Source organism: Alligator mississippiensis, chromosome 3 (assembly GCF_030867095.1).
Source record: "Alligator mississippiensis isolate rAllMis1 chromosome 3, rAllMis1, whole genome shotgun sequence".
In the NCBI taxonomy this organism is placed as follows: Eukaryota; Metazoa; Chordata; order Crocodylia; family Alligatoridae; genus Alligator; species Alligator mississippiensis.
This window is the reverse complement of record NC_081826.1, coordinates 91,996,918-92,016,228: the sequence shown is the minus strand read 5'-3', so window position 1 is coordinate 92,016,228 and position 19,311 is coordinate 91,996,918. Positions and strand designations below refer to the sequence as shown.

General features: G+C 45.3%; 1 long non-coding RNA gene across 1 annotated transcript; it reads left to right on the top strand.

Moving 5' to 3' along the window:
• Nucleotides 1-3,201: 3,201 nt before the first annotated feature.
• On the top strand, nt 3,202-5,533 carry LOC132249089 (uncharacterized). Its single transcript, XR_009460484.1, has 3 exons — nt 3,202-3,269; nt 4,229-4,300; nt 4,814-5,533. It is a non-coding gene; the product is annotated as an uncharacterized LOC132249089 (long non-coding RNA).
• Nucleotides 5,534-19,311: the final 13,778 nt, after the last annotated feature.

The window sequence follows — 19,311 nt, the reverse complement described above, 5'->3', positions numbered from 1 at the left end:
GGGCTGGGAGGGGAAGCTTGGTGCCACCACTGTGAGCCCTGTGCTTCCGTGGTGATGTGCCCCATGCCTGCCCAGCAGCAGTGGTAGTAGTGGCACAGAGTTGTGCCCTTGCTGCTGCTGGGTGGGCAGGGGGCACCTCACCATGGTGATGCTGGGCTCATGATGGTAGCACCAAGCTTCCCCTCCCAGCCCCACTCTGCCCTGCAATGCCACACTGGGTCTCACACACTGGGCTGTAGAGGCCCTGTGGGGAGGGCAGCAGTGTGAGGAGCCCTGAGGCCACAGAAGCCAGGCCACATCCACCCTCTGATGGGCTTGGGGCCTCCTGAAGGGCTTCACTCCAGCCATGCCATCTGTGGAGGAGGTAGAGCTGGGCTTTGCACTGTGCTCAGCCACAGCTGCTGCCTCCCACAGGTGGCAGCTGGGCTTTGGGCGCTGCTGTGGGGGGAAGGGGCTTTGGACCCAGATCCCTGGCCCCATAGCCCTGGCAGCTGGGGGCCCCTCTGGGAGAGCTGGGGGAGGGCAAGGGGCAGTGAGTGGAGAGTGACAGGCACTGACAGGGTCCAGGGGGCTGTGGGTGGAGAGTGAGAGGCACTGGCAGGGGTGTGGGGGCTGTGGTTGGAGAGTAAGGGGCACCAGCAGGGGTGGGGGGACAGTGGGTGAGGAGTGAGGACCACCAGGAGGGGCAGGGGGTGGTGGGTGGGGAGTGAGGAGTAATGGCATGGACAGGGCACCAGTATATCAGGGCTGCTTAGTGCCACAAAGCAGTGGGAAGTGGGGACAGCTACAGCTGGACCCATGTCCTGGTGATTGAAGGGGGCAAGGAGAGCTCTGATTTTCCATGATAAAAACCCCAAAATCAAACTGTTCAACTAATACATACATACGTACATACATACACACACACACACACACACACACACACACATATACATATATATAGTGGTGCTTCATTTTAATCATGGGAAAATGTGTATTTGTGGGGGGTGGGTTATCAGAGAATTTGCAATTTTTTAACAGAGAAAATCAGGATCCCTGGTAATAACCAGAACCAGAAACATAGGCAATGTGTGGGGGGACATGGGGGGGCATGTGCCCCTCCTGAGAACACTGGTGCCCCCGCTGAGCAAGCACTCTGGCTGGTAAAGGGGCATGGAGAGCAGTAGTCCCCCCCCAAAAATTGGGTCTGTTGGTGCCAGACCCCACTCCCCCTCTGTTGCCAGCTGGCCACTGGGGGACTCCCCCCGATCACGCCCCACTGGTGCCCCCCCGGACTTGGGCACCAGTTGCCCATGACCAGAAATTTCATGGATTACCCAAGTGCTTGACTCCTGGACAGGGAGCAACAAAGTTCCTAGTCCCCTTCTCTTTCCATTTTGTGTGTACTTATAAAGCAGCATATTACAACTTGACCCTAAATCAGCTAATGAGTTAGTGCCAGTCCTGAAAGACCTACACATGTACTCCAAACCCTTTCTTTCATAGCTAGGTCTTCACATGAATTAAGTTCAGCATATCAGTTTTGCAGGATCAGGGCCTTATTTGGGTAATTAACTTTTCTTGTTACTTTTCGAAATTCTGAGTGATGATTCTGTAATAATTCCATAGAAAAATGCTATTTCATTTTATGCACCTAACTGCTACTTTATGCATCATAGTATAGCCACATAAGTACCAGTTTAGGTACTTACGCAGTGTTTAGATTCTATTTCCACCTGTGTAGCTATGTTCCTGCCCTTCACATTTACTGTTTATTGGAGAAAATAAATAAACTGCAAGATAGCTAAACCTGCCTCACTAAACCTCACTAAAGTAGCTTACTATACTTCCTTTAAAGAGGGACCTAATTTGAGGCACTCTGCACTTGGGATTGCAACCGTAAGCTCTCCTGGCATCTCCACCAGCCTTTTTTCACAAAACACAGCTGAATGAGACAGTTGCCACCTTTCACTCAGTGGACAGAGCACACAACTGGGATTTCAACCCAGGGCCAAGTTCAACACTCTAGCCACTAGGAACTTACATAAAAAGGCGGTTGCTGCATCCTTCTACTTCAGTTGTGTTTCACTTTGGAAGAGGCATTTAGTTGCTCATAGTGTTGGGCTTAGGCAGTTTTGGGTATGCCTACAGGCAAACACTTAGCAACCTAGAAAACTTTAACTGGTACAATCTGTACATCTCCAAGCTTAGCAGCTGAGTATGTGGTTTCTGAAGACTTATATTTTGGATTTAGATAGCTAAAGCCTTTCATGGAGCCAGCTATATAATTTTTAAATGCATATTGCCACATTTCTATTCTAGGGAAAGAATTAGCCCAGTGAACCCCCTTTAATGGGTAATCTAAGTTTGAACCCAGTTTATAGGTAAAGTTTAGCCTGTATAATGGTATATCTCTTTATGGCTGCCATATGGCTCTAAGTTGAAGATTCTGTTAATGCTGTGAGTATCAGTGATTAGTACATGAGTTGAAGTAGAGTGGGAAGCAGACTGCTATATCTCTGCTAATAAAATAACACTGGACCTGTTTCTGTGCGTGAATTCATTTTCCCCACACCCTCCAACAAACTGTTTTTAACTTAATAAGTTTCCTTCTGTCATTCACACTTCCTCTGAGTCACTGTACTGCAGGCAAGATATTTCAAAATTAAATACCTCCAATATCCTGTAGAAGGTAATGTGAACATCTGCAGTTTTGTTAAGCATTTTAGTTCCAAGACTAAACCTAATGATCATGAAGATGAGAAAAATGATCTTGGGCAAAATAAAATGGACACGCTTTACCCATCTCTGAAAAACACAGGAACAAATTCTATCCAAGGAGACTTTTGCATTCTTCGCCATTCACTTTAATGGAAGTTGTGTGTGTGTATCTGAGGGTAGAAATATTCATCTCAAACATCCATCAATACTTACTTGATTAGTGTATTCTAAAGGTGCATTATAAACCACTTTCCACCTTCCTGATACATATGTATTCACAATTTCCAAAACAGGGGAGCTAATGAGGTTGTTAGGTTCTCTGTAGAAAATATGCATTTTTAAAATGAAAGCTGTATGCAGCAAATATACTGAATTGAGAAAAGGAACCCCTATGCTATCAAAAGTAATCACTCTGCAAGTATACACCTGAGAGATGATTAGATCCAATTGTGGGGTTTTTGCTGCTTTCTTTTTTTCTCCCCCCTATCCTCACAGGTGCTTACAATCAGTACTGTGAGTTAGTAGCAGACTTTCAACTGGAGAAGCATGACTGAGAAGGATTGAGGTAGGTAAGTATATTGGGGAAAGTCTCTCATAACATAATTTTAGGAAGGTTTGGGTTATTTTTCAACCTTGCTTTGTAGGTGTTTTGATATAATGTTGATCCTTTAGAAGCTGTAATTTGTCTAAGAAAGTTTATCCGTTTCACAGAGTTCTAAAGGCTCTTTGGTGTTTCGTAGGTGCATCCTTTTCTCCTGTTTCAATTTCTGGTTGCATCTTCAAAACTGTACAGTGCCTGCTTAGCATGAATGATCAAACCCAGGAAAAAGTTGTGCTGTAGTGCCAAATTTTTATGTCCTTGCTGTTGCATCCAGAACTTTGACTGGAATGCTTGACTTCCTTTAGTGAACATGGGAAAGAGTAAGGTGCCTTAGAGAGGGATCTGAAACAGCCAGTTCACTCCATGTGTAATTCCTTAGAGCATGTTGACTAGCAATGAAGCAACAAATGCAGGGCTGAGTATAAAATACTGCTACAGACACCTTACTCCTAACACCAAAGAGTTGCTTCTGCCTATTTGGAATCCACTTCCTGCCCTGTGTACCAAAGACTGATACCTATGCTCTTTCTTTAAAAGATTTGGTCAGGCTCACTCATTTGTTTCAAGACATTTGTTAACAGGGGTGGGTAAAATGATGCTGGTACTACCACCACCATTGTTCCCTCCTTATAATATGAGACGGTCTTATATAACCTAGAAACAAAAGTCTTTACCCAAAAATCGGAGACCAAGGCTCGTTTCCACATTGAAACACTAGTGGAAGCAAATCTTTGCGCTCCCAGATGAATGCCCTAACTATTAGGCCATGAAGGTGTTTTTACTTTGTCCCATAATCTCTTAAATTCTCTGTACCTAGGCCTAGCTTCAAAAGAAAGGGTGAAAAATGTTCCCACTTGGAAAAGTTTATAGTCTGCTGGTGAGGGTACTTTCCTGGGCATGGCAAATAATGATTTAATTCTCCTTCAGCAGCGAATGGATCAAAACTGAAGCTCCCACATCCTACATGACAAATATAACCATGAAGAAACTTCAGAAAAAGTTGGTGCTTTCCCCTTAACCTTCCCCCCTGTGGCTCTATTTTAAAAGAAAGTAGTGGATACCAGTGTATTTTTTAGAGTCCAACCTTGACATGGTGATTAGGCAGAGTAATGCCTAGTTTTTGGCTCTTATTTGGCCAAGCTGCTCAGCTCTGTCAAAACTGAGCTAGGGCTTTGTGTGTGCTGATATATAATGTTCAGGTGCCGTGGGAATAAAGTAAATAACTGCATTGCTTAATTATGGTGTTTAGATCAGGGTGCTCACCCCCCTCCCCCGTGGGCCAGATCTGACCCTCAGCGCCATGTCATCCAGTTTGCAGGGTTCCCCACAGATCCAGAAATTTGATGACAGGAGAGTGGAAGTACCATTCCCCCACCATCGAATATCTGGACCCATGGGGGTCTAATATGTTTGGTTGCTATGGTAATATAACAGTTACTTGAATTCATTAACCAGCAAGTCCCTACTATTTTTCTGCTTGCTTATTTATAAAATCATCTTTTTTTTCCATAGTGCTGGACAGGATGCCAGATGCCAACACACAGGGCTGGATGAGGATGGTGCCTGGCCCCCACAACCCAATCTCAGTACAAAGGGGTGAGGGCCCTCAGAGCCCAATCCAGTCTTGAGTTGTCTTCATCTAGGCCACAACAATTTGAGTAAGTCAAAGGCTTGGAAAACTCTGGCTTTAATTAAAAAAAAAGCCCCAACTAGTGGGGCCCTCAGCTTGTTTGTGAACAGAAAACTGGACTGCGCACAGCTCATCAATTGCTAGGACAATTGCTCTGCAGCTCAAGTGGTTTTGTAGCATAGCCACTCTCACTTGGGCCAGGCTAACTTCAGAGAAGTTAACTCTCTAGTAAAGTTGTGACCTAAGTGACTTGTCTGATATTGCACATCAGTGGCAGAGGTAGGAATGGACCTCAGGTGTCCAGACTCTACTCAGTAGACTCCTCTCTCTTCTCAAGCTGGCTGACCCAATGCAGCTGAGCTGCTCAGTATTTCTAGAATGTTTTCTCCATGCAGGCTATTTCTCTGACTCTGGGAGAATATGTACCAATGCTTTTATGACCTCTCATTATTCTTGCATGGTCAAAGGCCATTTTTCTTCTATTTAAACAGTTCAAAGCTCAAACACTTCAAATAGCTTACAAATTTAAAATTGTCTACCTTTGGTTTTCCTAAACCTGTTTAAAAACTAAGTTTAATCATTAAAATATTTTGGGCACTTCATGGAAAATGTGAAACACAGTCTTTGTTTTTGACACAGCGTGTTGATCCGTGAAGTTTCTGACAGCACAGGTTTCCCTTGCTTTATGCAGGTTCTGTATCTGCAAATTCACTCATATGCAGTGACCCATTTTATATGAAAAATTCGTTATATATGAAGTAAATTCACTCTTACGCGATTGGTGTGGTGGAAGCCCACAGTCAGCTGCTTTGTGCAGTGCATTGTGGAAGTGATGTGCACTGAAATATACTCTCCTCCATGGATCTGTGCTCTTCACTCTCTGTCTGCGATGCGGTTTCTGTAGTTGCCATCCCCATTATGATAGTGCCCTGTGCTTGTGTGTACTGTCTGCTGTTGGTGAGTACCAAAATTGTCTTGTAAAAGTGATAGAAATGGGTCTGGGGGTCAGTACAATCAAAATCTTGAAATATATCCCTATTTGTTACATTGTACAGGGGTTCCCTTCATGTGAATTCGAGTTGTGCTGTACATGTGTTCCTGGAAAACAATGCATAAAACAAGAGAAACCTGTATTAGTTTCCTGTTCACTGAAATCCCACCTTATTCCATTATAGAGACCCAGCAAGTCAGATGCGATCCACAGAGGCAGTGGTGAATTCTGGCTGCTGCTGTGCTGCCAGTGTGGCCATATGGCTATGGCAACAGCTGCTATTTTTTTGTGCCCCATCACTCCCTTTCATCCCTGGGTTGCCCCACCCTAGTTATGCTACTGTTCCATGATATTACTGTAATGAAGACAAGAATGCCTAAAATTCTCTGATTTTTTTTTTCTTTTGTCTAATTCTGAGAAGTCATTCAAAATTCCTGGCTGCAAGAAAGCTAGTAGTATCCATAGATGGCATTAGTTTCATTCTATTCTGACACCAGCCAATATTTGGCATCTTATTCAAGTATACTTGAGGGGAGGAATTGTTACTCTAACTCACTTCCATCTGCTCATTTATCTCCAAATGGAAGATTTCCTCACTGCATAAAAGAAGTCACTCTTGCCAGGTGCAGTTCAAAAAGCGCATAGTGTAAAGAAACAGATTAATGCAAATGACATTAGCACATTCTGTTACAGGCTGTAGTTGTAGCTTAATTTGCAGATTTGAATATCATCAGAAAGACTCCCTGCAAACCCTATGCTGGTTTTCTTATTAAAGTGAAGTAAAAAGTTTGACATGCAAAATACATCTGACAGATTAGCAAAACAGCTCAGAAAATTACTTTCTTGGATTGCAAGAGTAATGGAAAATTCTCCTGCATATGCCAATATGTGTTGCTCTGGAAAAAAAAAGTGTGATGCTTAAAAAATTCTTATCTTTCATTTCCCTTATCCTGTGCTCATTTGTCTAAAGGAGAGGGGGGGAGGGGAAGAGGACAGGGAATCCTGGAAATGACATCTCAAATAGCATCAGATATCCTTGTTTGGGGAGGAGAAGGGTGACCTGCAAGTTAACATTAAAGTGTGAACATACTTTTGTTTCATGATAAATGCACACAGAGTAAAAAGAATAGAAGAATAATACAACTAGATCCTAGGCTAGTGGGAAAACCCAGGCACAGTACAAACTTTAAATAAATAATTCCTGAACTTGGACTCCCTCCTCTTGCTCAAGAAAACATCTGGATAAATTATTCTGACCTTTTTATCACCATGTTGATGAAGAGCAAAACTTTATTTGCCATCAGTAGATTGTTGAAGCAAGCATTATCTAGAGTGTCCCAAACTGATCACAGGCAAAAATAATATTAACTTTGTCATGCAACAGGTTTCTAAATTGGACAGTAATGAAAAAGAGAAACAGAAAAACAAGGGAGTATAGGACAGGGCTGAAAATAAAAGTTACTAAGTAATAGCAATAGCAGAAGGGTTTTTTCATATCTCAGAAGGGAAAACAGTGGAATTGATGACTTATCCTGCTGCTCCTCTTAGTTTAATCTGCCCAGAATAGACTCAGTGCATCTTCTTCCAGCATTAGAAAGAGGTCACAGCAGCATCAGGGTGACTGTCTGGCACCTAAAGTGTGGTACCAAGTGATTCTGAGAATGGTTAAGGCAATATAGTGCTAGCAAAATTGGCAGGAGTTCTGAGAAAAAAAAAGACTGTATAAAGGAGTGTCCTCAAAAGGGTTTCAGCAGAGTAAATATCTCCTGGTAACCTTTGTAGACTGAGGTTGTTAATCATGCAGGTGAATAGTCTTACACTAGTCACTGTGAAGTGAATGGAGCTTCCCAGGAGTAGATGTTCCTGAAGACTCCATAATATCTGTGTTCAAAGAAAACTGGCTTGTAGTCCTATCTACCACTATAGTTTCACTGGAAGTCTTAAACTCCTAAAGAACAATATTTTTCTTGTTCAAACAAACTCTTTCCTACCATTTCTCTGACCCTATTGTGTACCATACATTGCTTATCATCAAGTTTAGCTGCTGTCATCTATTGAAGTTCAGATATTTTGAAAACACCCACTCAGCCTTAATGTAAGCATTACATAGAAAATGAAATATCCACAATGCAATATCACAAAGCTCCTAATTCGAGTGATTTGCAACACACTAAGCCTGCAGTTTTTCTGGACTCTGAATTGGCTGTTCTGCAAGTTGTCCTAATGCATTCTTGTGTGTGGAAATTCTGTGGGTTTTTTGGAGAAAGGCAGGAAGAAAAATATACCATTTATTTATTTCAACAAACAAAACCAGTTTCAAAGATGCTTAGAGATTTGATGTGTTTAAATAATCCTAGTAAAAACAAATTAGTGTATAGGATATGGGTTAGGACAGATGAGGGAAGATATAAAGTGCAGATTAAATGAAGTCATTATCATTGTATAATAACTCTGCAATTTATTTTTTGGGTGTCAAGAGCAAATATGTGCCATGTGTTTGTGCATTATATGTAGGCTTCCCTCCTGGAGCAGGAAGAGTCCGTTGCATGTAAAACAAGGCCAGCATGTCTTAGTGACCAGTGTAGTAATAGGTCAATTCATATATTGAATTTTCCTTTTTATTGGTGATTTTATAAATAAGCAAGCAGAAAAATAATAGCAACTGCTGGTTAATGGATTCAGCTAAATGTTATATTACCATAGCAACCATACATACTATAGCCACACTGGAAATGCCTGGCTTTTCTTGGATATTAAAAATGCAGTTCATTTAAAAAAAAAAAAACCCAAACAAACAGGCACAACAGACTAAGGATGTTTTTATTGCATGTGAAGGAATTCTTCATTTCAATTGCGTTGCCGAGACAAACATGCGAATATAACACGTGCTGCATTGCTATGTTGGCTTAGAGTCTCTGCAAGTAAGACCATATTTGAATTACAATAAGAGTACTGTGCCTTGCAAAATATTAGCAAAATTAATACCAGATGATATTTATGAAAGTTATTGTCTCCACAGTAAAGAAACATGTCCCTCGTACAGAGGTCCTTGAAATCAATGGGACTCCTTCCATTGACTTCATGGCTTTTGCATCAGGTCTTAAAGTTGCAGCCAAACTATTCTTTTTATAAATACTTTAGTATTTTGTAAATAAAATGGAACAGACATCCTGTAAAATTTCACGATGTGCCCAGAGCTAGGAAGAGCTGTAGATGTACCAGATATTTGCAAAATAAATGCAACCCAAAAGGGCTAAGCAAGCTTAAGACCCAAAAAGCAACCAGAGCTTTTCAGGTGAGACCCTTGCCCCAACATCTGCATGGTAAATAGTTATATTTACAATACAGCAGTAGAAAATTTGGCATGCCTGCTTATTGGCTATTCTTTTACAACACATTTGCTGTTCTAGGTGATGGAAACAAATGCAATTTTCTTACTGATTAACAAGAAGGGAAATTGTCATCTTAAAATAGTGTAAAAGTGCTCTACAGGACAAGTGCTCTACTTTCTTCGTTCCTTCTACTCACCTACCCCTCCCACTTTTGATAGAGTTGTCATTGGAATCTCCCAATAAAGAACAAGGAGGTAAAGAATAACTATGGTTTCCTGTGACTTAAGAACAGTTGAAGATCTATCCAAGACTTCCTCTGAGACCTTGATGTGCAGCTAACTCTATAAAAAATGTACACCAAACTTGAGTGCTTAAAACATCTTTGGCCTCATTTTCAGGGATACTGAAAGCATCTGTAAGCATCAGAATTATGAGCAGTGATCCAAGTTTCCCATTTGCCAAAGGAAAACGGATTTTCTCCTTTAAAGGAGAACAACACAAAAAAACCACAGGTTTCCCCTTGTAGGCTAGCAGACTTCCAGCCTAGCAGGGGCTGCTTGGGGCTGGGTGGAGTGGGAGGACGGCAATCGCAGGCAGGAGGCACCACTGCACCAGGGGGCACCAGTGTACTGTGGGATCATTTTGAGATGATCCCAGGTATACTACCTGCCAGCACTGTGAAAGTCAGATCAGCTGGGGCAAGAAGGTGAAACACTTCACCACCACAGCAATGCTGCTACATCTCAGGAGGCAGCACAAATTTGCTCTTCTTCCTCCTCAGCCTGGCACCAGTAGGAGTGTGCCCAAAGGGAAGTCCCCCTCATGCTTCAAAGCCCCCCACCCCTCCCAAAGCAGAGGCAGGACACACTGGAGTGGTGGGGGAAAGCCACAGACAAAGGGGGGTGAGTTGCAAGGGCAAGCAAGGTCACCCAGAGCATTGGGAAGATACTTGCTCTGGATGGCCAGCCCTTTTCCTTAGTTGACCATCCAGGGTTCAGGCAGCTCATGGCCCCATCCTACCAAGTGCCCACATGCACCACCTTTAGCACGATGGTGGTGCTTTCCCTGTATGAGGCATGCAGGGAGTACTTGAGGGAGGAGCTGTGCAAGGCAGGTCTGCAGGTGGGCAGGCCAACATTTGGAGCAGCTGGGGTCGAGACCACTCCTACATCTCCCTCACAGGGTACCGGTGTGATCAGTCAGGCAGTTGGTGGGCTCTCCTTCAAGCCAAAGTGATGGATCAGTCCCACATGGCAATGGAGTTCATGATGGCCATGAATTGCATGGTACAGGGGTGACTTGTTAGGCAGGGCAAGCTCATCTGTGGGTTCATGGTCACTGACAACAGGGTCAATATGGTCAAGGCCGTCTGTGATGCCAACTTTGTTCCCCAACGTGACCAGCCAGCTCATTTCAAAATGCAGGAAGTTGGCAGACTACTTCCACCGGAGCATCAAGATGGGCAAGATGCTGCAGGAGAAACAGGCAGAGCTGAACATCCCATTATACAAAATCATGCAAGATGTGGAGGCTCGGTGGAACTCCACATACCTGATGCCTGAAAGGCTGGTCGAGCAACAGAAGGCAATCCATGAGATGGCCTTGCTCAGGGTGATTGGGATTAGCGGCCCCCTTAACAGAACTGAGTGGGTGTAACAGGGGGCCTTCTCAGGTCCACTTTCCCTGTGGCCCACCCACCTGTTTCTGGGCTAACCGCCTGCCTTCTTGCCCACCATGCCTTGTTGGTATAATTAATTAACAGATGTTAATTAAGCAGGAGGCTGCCCATTTCCTGCCCCGATGCCAGGGGGCGCTATCTGCAGCTCCATTCCTCCCCTACACCGCAGCCCAAGCCTCACAGATGGCATCTAGGTGTTATCACAAATCACCAGCCCCCACTCTGGGCCCCAGAATCCTCCGAATTGAACCCTGCCTGGATTCCTCATATCAGGCGGTCTCATCTGCCTTCATACCAGGCAACATAGCTCCCTTAACCACTTCCCCTTTGGGTGTGATTCCCCCCACCGGGACCTTTGGCTCACTAGCCCTGGCCCACCTGCAGGCCAGTTGGAACCCCAGGTCTTCAGCTCTTGGGTGTTCCTCACAGTGGGTTCCTGGCCCTTTGACCCTTCTGGTCCTGACCCCAGCATGGACCAGTCAGGGGAAGTTCAGACAGGCATTGAGTCTATGGCCCTTTTTCTCTCTCCGAGGGTTCACCCTCTGGGCCCTCCAAACAAGGGGGTAACCCACCCAGTTGTGGGGACTAGGGGTTAAGGCACCCCTTAACTAGGGATTAAGGCACGTTTCACCAGGGTGGTAACTGGCCTGGCATTTCCTGGGGGCTCCCATGCCACTGGGAGCCCCACTAGGCCACCCACTCCTGGCAGGGTGCAGTTTTAGGTCATGCCCAGGACTAGGAGCCTCCTGACCATCCCCTACAGCTCCTCCCTTACCTCCAGATGACTACAGCAGCCCTCCAGCCAGGCAATGTTGTTGCCTGCCCCTCAGCAGCCAAACTGCCCTGTTTATATGGGCAGCCCCTGATTCCAAAAGAGCTGCCCTCATCAGGCACCTGGCAGCTGCCAGCTCCAGGCCCTTAAAGTGGCAGGCACAACCAGTGCCTACCACAGTGGGATACCATCTTCCAGATCTTGGTGGTCCTCAAGCTGTTCCTCAAGGCTACCGAGACCCTCAGTGCTGGCGACCCTCCTTAGCCAGGTGATTCCCATAGTGAAGGAGCTTGAGAATCAAATGGAGATGTTCCAGGGGATTGATGTTCCTGGCTGGGGCAAGTCACTTTCACCAGAGGTGCAGGCATTGGTGAAGTGGCTGAAGGAGGGCATCAAAAATGGCTAGATCCCTTGCAGTCCAGTACGGTCCACGTGCTGGCAGGCATGTCCAACCCAAGGGTGAAGGGGAACATTTATCTGCAGCAGGAAAACCCTCAATCACTGGATGGAGGTGATAGTGAACAGAGTTAGGGAGGCAGAAGGGCAGAGGTGGGGGGACGTGGAAGAGGGGGATCCTCTGTCCCATGCCAGCACTCCAAGCACCAGTCAATCTCCTCCACCACAGCGGTGTCAATGTGGGCCAAGGGCATGGCTTTGATGGTGGGGTACAGAGGCACCAGACCCCACCATCTGGCAGGTAGCTCAGAGGCCTTGGTGGCTACCTATCTTGCTGAGGATGTGGAGCTGCTGCACTGCTACCCCTTCACCTACTGGGCAACCTGCAGCCACATGTGGCAGAATCTGGCCACGGTTGCCCAGAACACCTGTCTTGTCCACCAACTAGTGTTCCAAGCGAGAGGGTGTTCAGCATTGCTGGTGATGTTGTGACACCCCACCGCACCTCCTTGGATCCTGGTTTGGTGGTACAGCTGGTGTTCCCAAAGGTGAACCTCCTGCCAGGTGGTTGCAGGAATGGTGATGATTCTGTTGTGGGGTGTAGAAAATGTGGGGGTACTGGAGATATGTTGGCAGGTTTTAGATTTCTTGTCATGGCATAGTCTGAATCCATTCAGTGTATTTTAGGCTGTAGGAAGTTTGCTTCTGGTGATGAGGTTAGTGAGGTTTGGTGCTTGTTTAAATTTACAAAATACCTTTTGTAGACAAGCCTACAAACGTCATTTCATAAATCTACTGGATATAAAAACTCATGGACTCAATACAGACATTAGATTTATGACAAACTATAACCTGCCTGACATCTGACTCCCTAGGTACCTCTCCACTTTTTCCTGGTTGCTACATCCCCCCTTCCCCCTCCCCCCAACCTGTCTCTCACCCTCTGACATCTGAATTTACACTTTTACTGACTGGCTTTCTTTCCTGCAGCCCAGCCTCTGGCTTCTTTACTATTCCAGGAAGAGCACACACACCAACTGCAGGTGCTTCCTCAGCCTGACAGAGGGTTTTTAAACACAAAAGCTTGCCTAGATATATTTCTCCAACTATTCAGTTGGTCTAATAAAAGATATCACATCTACTCAAAAACCCTTTCCTGCCTGTTCCTTAGTCCAACACAGCTACAACCAGAAACCCAGTTAACACACATAAATGATACGAGTTTTGCTTTCTACAGTTTGAGGTGCACTTTCAGAGAAGCCCCTGTACCTATCTCCTTGAAACCTGACAGGCTTCACGCCCTCAGAAGGGGCTACCATCCCTGCTGCTATCAACCTGCTTTGCCTTAACATACACATGAGTTTTACTTCCAATAGTTTGAGAGGCACTTGCACAGAAACCCCTGCACCTTTCTCCTTGAAACTTGTCAGGCTTCATGCCCACAGAAGGAGCTACTATTCCTGCTGTTTACATCCAATTCTGCAAAACAGTGACAAAGTTGTATGTATTTTAGTGATTCCCTATTATAGTCTATGGCTGAATCACTAAATCACACCTAATCAGCGCTGAATCTTCCAAATCCGATTTGGCCGAATCAATTTGGGACAGTGATCTGAATCACAGATTCAGATCACTGTCCCCCAAATTGGCCGAATCTGAATCCAAATACTGGTTGCTTTGCACAGCCCTAGTGCATACATTTATGTGGCATCCAGGCGGTGTGGTGGAGAGCAGTTCCCCTCAGGTAAGTTTATGGTGGGGCATAGGTGAGGTGTGGGGAAAGTGTAGGGGCATAGATTACATGTCAGGAGGGTATGGGAGCACATTACTCTCCAGATTTCTGCACCCACAAGGGGCTTCAGCCTGGCTGAACCAGGATAAGCAGAAGGCACCTCCACCACCCAGTGGGTGGGACGCAGCATAGAACAATGGAGCAGAGTGGCAAGACAGCCTATTCTTCCCCCTACCCACATCCCCTCTGGGGTTGAGCCACAGCCTGAGGGGAGCAGCAGTGGCAACCCAACCATGGCAACAGGATAGTGCCATGGCCCAGTGTCTGAGTGGCCGGCAGCAGGAAGAGGTGAGGGCAGCATGGCCCTTCCCCATTCCTTTACTCTTTGTGTTGCTGGAAGCAGAGCTGGAGTGGGGATTCTGGCAGCATCAGCAGTGGCAATGAGTCTTGCTGCCCTGCTCTGCCGTCATGCACTGGGTCCCACCTGCTGGTCCCTGCCAGTCCAGCCAGGCTGCAGCCCCAAGCTCTCTGTGGGCACACAGATCTGGGGGACCACATGCCCCACCTTTCCCCCTGCTGCATGACCTATGGTGTCACCTGTGGTTGGACACACCTCTTGCCCCACACACCTCCTGCCCCACATGCTGAGGGGTCTGTGGCCTGGGGGTAGGGGCAGCAGGTCAGGTGTGAGGGGCACCAGCAAGGCTTGGAGGGGTGGAGGGCTGCAGGTCCAGAGTGAGAGGCACTGGTGGGGACAAGAAGCTGCAGGTTGGGAGTGGGGGGCACCAGCAGTACTAGTGGGGGACTGTGGCTTGGGAGTGAGAGGCACCGGCCAATCAGGGCTGCTGAGCACCACAAAGTGGTGGCGGGAACAGCTGCATCTCGACTCGCATCCTGGTGAGTGAAAGAGGCAGGGGAAGCTCTGATTTTTCTATGAAAATAAAACCAAATCAAATGCAGAAGTATATAGGTATATGGAATTTATTTTATTAAATTGATTGAGGCACTGGTAGACTTCCAAACTGCTTTAAAATTGTAAATATATGAATAAAACATTGTGTTCAACTGATATCTATCTATCTATCGATCTATCAATCTATCTAGTGGCGTTTCATTTTAATCACAGAAAAATGCAGATTTGGAGGTTTAAAATCAGAGAATTTGGGATTTTTAAACAGAGAAAACTAGGATCCCTGATTATAAGAGCCCTATGAATTTGTAAGTTGTGTATAACTAAATGTCTAGGCCATGTTTCAAAATGTTGACTTTTGTCAGTCTTTCCCTCAACTTTATTATTAATAAAATAGACCACTAGTATCCTTTTCTACTGAAAAAAGGAGTTCACAATCACTGATACTTGGATGGGAAGTGCAAAGCATTACTTCAATTACATACTAGTAAGCATAACAGATTAGCATCTCTGAAGACACTGGCAACTGAATCAGGTGTTTCAGTGTGGCCCGTTGACTTAGTTGTGATATTTTCTAAATTGTAAGGTTTAAAATAACATTTAGTCTGTCATGTTTAGCTTAGTTACTTTGTTTTTTGTTCATAGGCACCTGGCAGCTAAAAATAATGCCTAGCTGGCCAGATGTAGCTCTGGGATCAACAAGGACAATTCTTCCCTCCAAGGGAAATCTGAGTTATGAAATAGCTGGCTTTCACTGTGCTCTGGACTTACTCTTGAAGAGGTATAACTCCATAGAATTTGGCCTGCTCTTGGGGAGTTGGGAGCAGCCCTAATGCAATGCAGGTGTTCTGTTTTCATAAGAAAGTTCACTTCACTGAGGATGTGGTTTAAAGTACAAGTATCAGGGGCCCTAACAGGCAGTCCAGCTTGAGCTAACTGCTTAGTGAGCCGCACCTGCATGGGGCTTGGACTGGCAGCCCTAACCCAGTTAATGACTCCAGTTGGCCTTGGTCTGGGCCTTCTGAATGACTGCTGGGAGATCAGTTTCTCCATTTATCTCCAGCTGTGGCAATAGCCATTGCAAGGGCAAGCGAGATCACTCAGAGCATTGGGTAGATGCTTGCTCTGGATGGCCAGCCCTTCTCCTTTGTTGAGCATCCAGGGTTCAGGCAGCTCATGGTGCTTGTGGCCCCATCCTACCAAGTGCCCACACACATCACCTTTAGCTGGACGGCGGTGCCCTCCCTGTAGGAGGCATGCAGGGAGTACTTGAGGGAGGAGCTGTGCTAAAGTCTGCTTTAAGTCTCCTTGTTCCTGTGCTTTCTGGTTTTCCTGGTCCTGCTTGGCTCTGTTCTTGGACTCCAGCTTGTAGACTTGCTTGGGTCTGGTAACTTGGTCTCAGCCTCCTGAACCTTGGTCTGGTCTATGTTTTGGACTCTGCCCCAGGGTTTCCCCCTTGGATCTAGTAACTTCGCTCCCAAACCCTGACTCAGCCCATGTTTTAGACTATGCTCCTGGTTCCTTTTTTCCCATCAGTGACCTAACCACTAGGATAGGCTACATATAACCCAGTCTCTCACAGTGACTAACACACAAGTTGTATAACCTGATACTATGACCCAATGTTTCTTTTAAATCCATCTTTCAGAGTTTTCCATGTATAATGTTTCTTGATATCAGCAAATTGGTGGAGAATGGGATTTCATGATGGGCTTGTAGGGCAAAAAGGAGAAGAGGGTTGCAGCCCTGACTAGAAGGCATTTTCATAGATTCATAGATTCTAGGGTCAGAAGGGACCTCAGTGGGCCATCTAATCTGACCCCCTGCCCCTGGCAGGCAAGAAAAGGGTCACCAAACCGGGAATCATGATCCCAGCCAGGTGCCTGTCCAGTCTCCTTTTGAAGACTCCCAAGGATGGGGTGAGCACCACCTCCCTTGGAAGCCCACTCCAGATCCTGGCAACCCTGACCATGAAGAACTTTTTTCTAATGTCCAGTCTAAACCTACTCTCCAGTAGCTTATGGCCATTGTTCCTTTTTGTTCGAGGGAGTGCCCTGGTAAACAGATCATCTCCTACTTCATGTTGCTCTCCCCTTATGAATTTGTACGCCACCACAAGGAGAGGCTGAAGAGGTTAAGGTCCCTTAGCCTTTCCTGATAGGGCCTTCTCTGCAGGCCTCCAATCAGATGAGTGGGTCTTCTTTGGACCCTCTCCAGGTTGTCCACATGCCACTTGAACTGTGGCATCCAGAACTGGACACAGTACTCCAGCTGTGGCCTGACTAGTGCTGCATAGAGAGGGAGAATCACCTCTCTGGACTTGTTTGTGAAGCACTTACAGATGCATGGCAAGGTGCGATTGGCTCTGCTGATTACTTCATCACATTGATGACTCATGTTCATCCTGGAGTCAACAGTGACTCCAAGATCTCTTTCAGCCTGGTGCTGAGAAGGTCGCCCCCCAGCCTATAGCAATTCCTGCTCCCTAGATGCAGCACCTTGCACTTGTCCTTATTGAATTGAATCCTGTTGCTCTCTGCCCACTTCCCCAACTTGTCTAGGTCAGCCTGGATCTGGTTCCTCCTCTCCAGGGTGTTAACTTCACCCCATATTTTTGTGTCATCTGTGAATTTGGACAGGATGCTTCCCACCCCCTCATCCAGATCACTGATGAAGATGTTGAACAGCACCAGCCCCAGAACTGAGCCCTGAGGAACTCCACTGCACACAGCATTTATTATTGGCTACTGTTTTACTGAATATACACTTTTATCTTATTTATTTATTTGTAGGACTGGAAAAAATCAGCTCTTCTGACTCCCCTTGCAAAAACCAGTGAGTTACTAGGTCATGCCCTCAATAACCATATATGGAGAGAGGTTTTCATGTAGAAGTCTCACTTCTTCCCACACACACTGTAAATTCACAGTATAATTGCTGGAATGATTTTATAATGTAGAAAGTTGCATTTGTCAGTGGCTTTGGAATTTGTGTTAATCTCTGTTTTACTGATGATATTAGATGCTAAAGGTAGCACACTCTTTCACCCATGAAACAATGTGAGAGACTCCCTGGAAGCAAATACTTACACACATTTCCTAACCTACTCCTCTCACCCCTTATCATTTTTATGGGCTTTGCTGTGGATTTCTGGCAACTTGTACCTTTGCTTTTAAAAGAAAACTACCAAAAAAAATATATCATTCAGTAAATTTATTATCCAGGAAAGATTAGAAAACTGATTTAGAGACTATTATGTTGTGTATAACAGGCCTTTTACCCTCTCTTTACCTTTGCTTATAAGTTTTGCTTCATACTTCCAATATTTTACATCTATCAAATTTAGACTATTTAAGGAGAAGAGGTTATATTGTAATGCAGGGATTGGATAGTGCTATTAACAACTGAGGTATAAACCCATAAAATGAGAAAACAGACTTTTAGGAATGTATGGTAGTAAAACCCAGTTAGCTAATGAAAGATAACAAATTGTGTTGTAGGTGGAAGCATTAGTCCAGATAGATTCAGTTGATTAAAGTTACACTCAGATGGGCATGATTGATGTAGTAAATTGTCATTGTTAACTACCTGAACAGCTCTAAATTTAAGTTAAAAACGCGTCTCCATCTTGAAAAGAATTCAGAAGCTGAATAAACCAAATGAAGTGAGGGATCAAACACAGAAGCAGCAGATCCAGATAATAGTTGTCATAAATACATTTTATATGAATTTTTAAAACATGTTTGTGAAAAAACATATGCTATACCAGTCACCCTCTAAACTTGCTAGCTATTTCTAATTGTCCTTTTCCATTGCTGTCCCTTCACTTTTTGACCATTATTTTCACACTCAAGTGATTATCTTCTCTTCCACTCCAGACACAAAAAGACTAGGTCTTGGAAAGGGGGTAAGAAGGAGATGATCACACTTTTTGTAAGTTATTTATGTTCAGAATGACTATTAGAAATGTTGTTAATTAGGGCTGTGTGAAGCTTTGGTCTCTGATTCAATTCAGCAAAGATTCAGCCCGATTCAGTGGCTGAATCTCCGAATCCAAATTGAATCAAAGGATCCTTTGATCTCTCTGAATCAAATCGGAATGCTCCAAATCGACTCGGAAAGAATCGGTGATTCAGACGTAGAGAGAGCTTTGCATGTTTTTTCTACATACCTCTCAGTAGCAGGCAGCATGTGAATGCTGCAATGGTGGGGCAGATGGAGCATCCCACAGAAGCGAAGAGGGCTCCCCAGTGCGCTCAGCAGCAGACCTAGAAGTAGACCAGAAGCACTTCCAGTCCACTTCCAGGTCTACTAGACAGCACGCTGGGGGATCCCCCACATGCCTCTCTGGCTTGGCGACTGGTGCCTCTTGGGTCTGGGGGTGGCACTTGGGGTCCCTCTGTGGCCAATCACCAAGGCAGGGGGGATGTCAGTGGAGCCCCCTCCCCCCCCCATGCTCCCTGGTGGACCCTGAAGTGGACCAGAACTGTTTCCGGTTCACTTCTGGGTTTGCTGCTGAGCATGTGGGGGACCCCCCACGTGCTACTGTGGGATGCTCCATCCACCCCG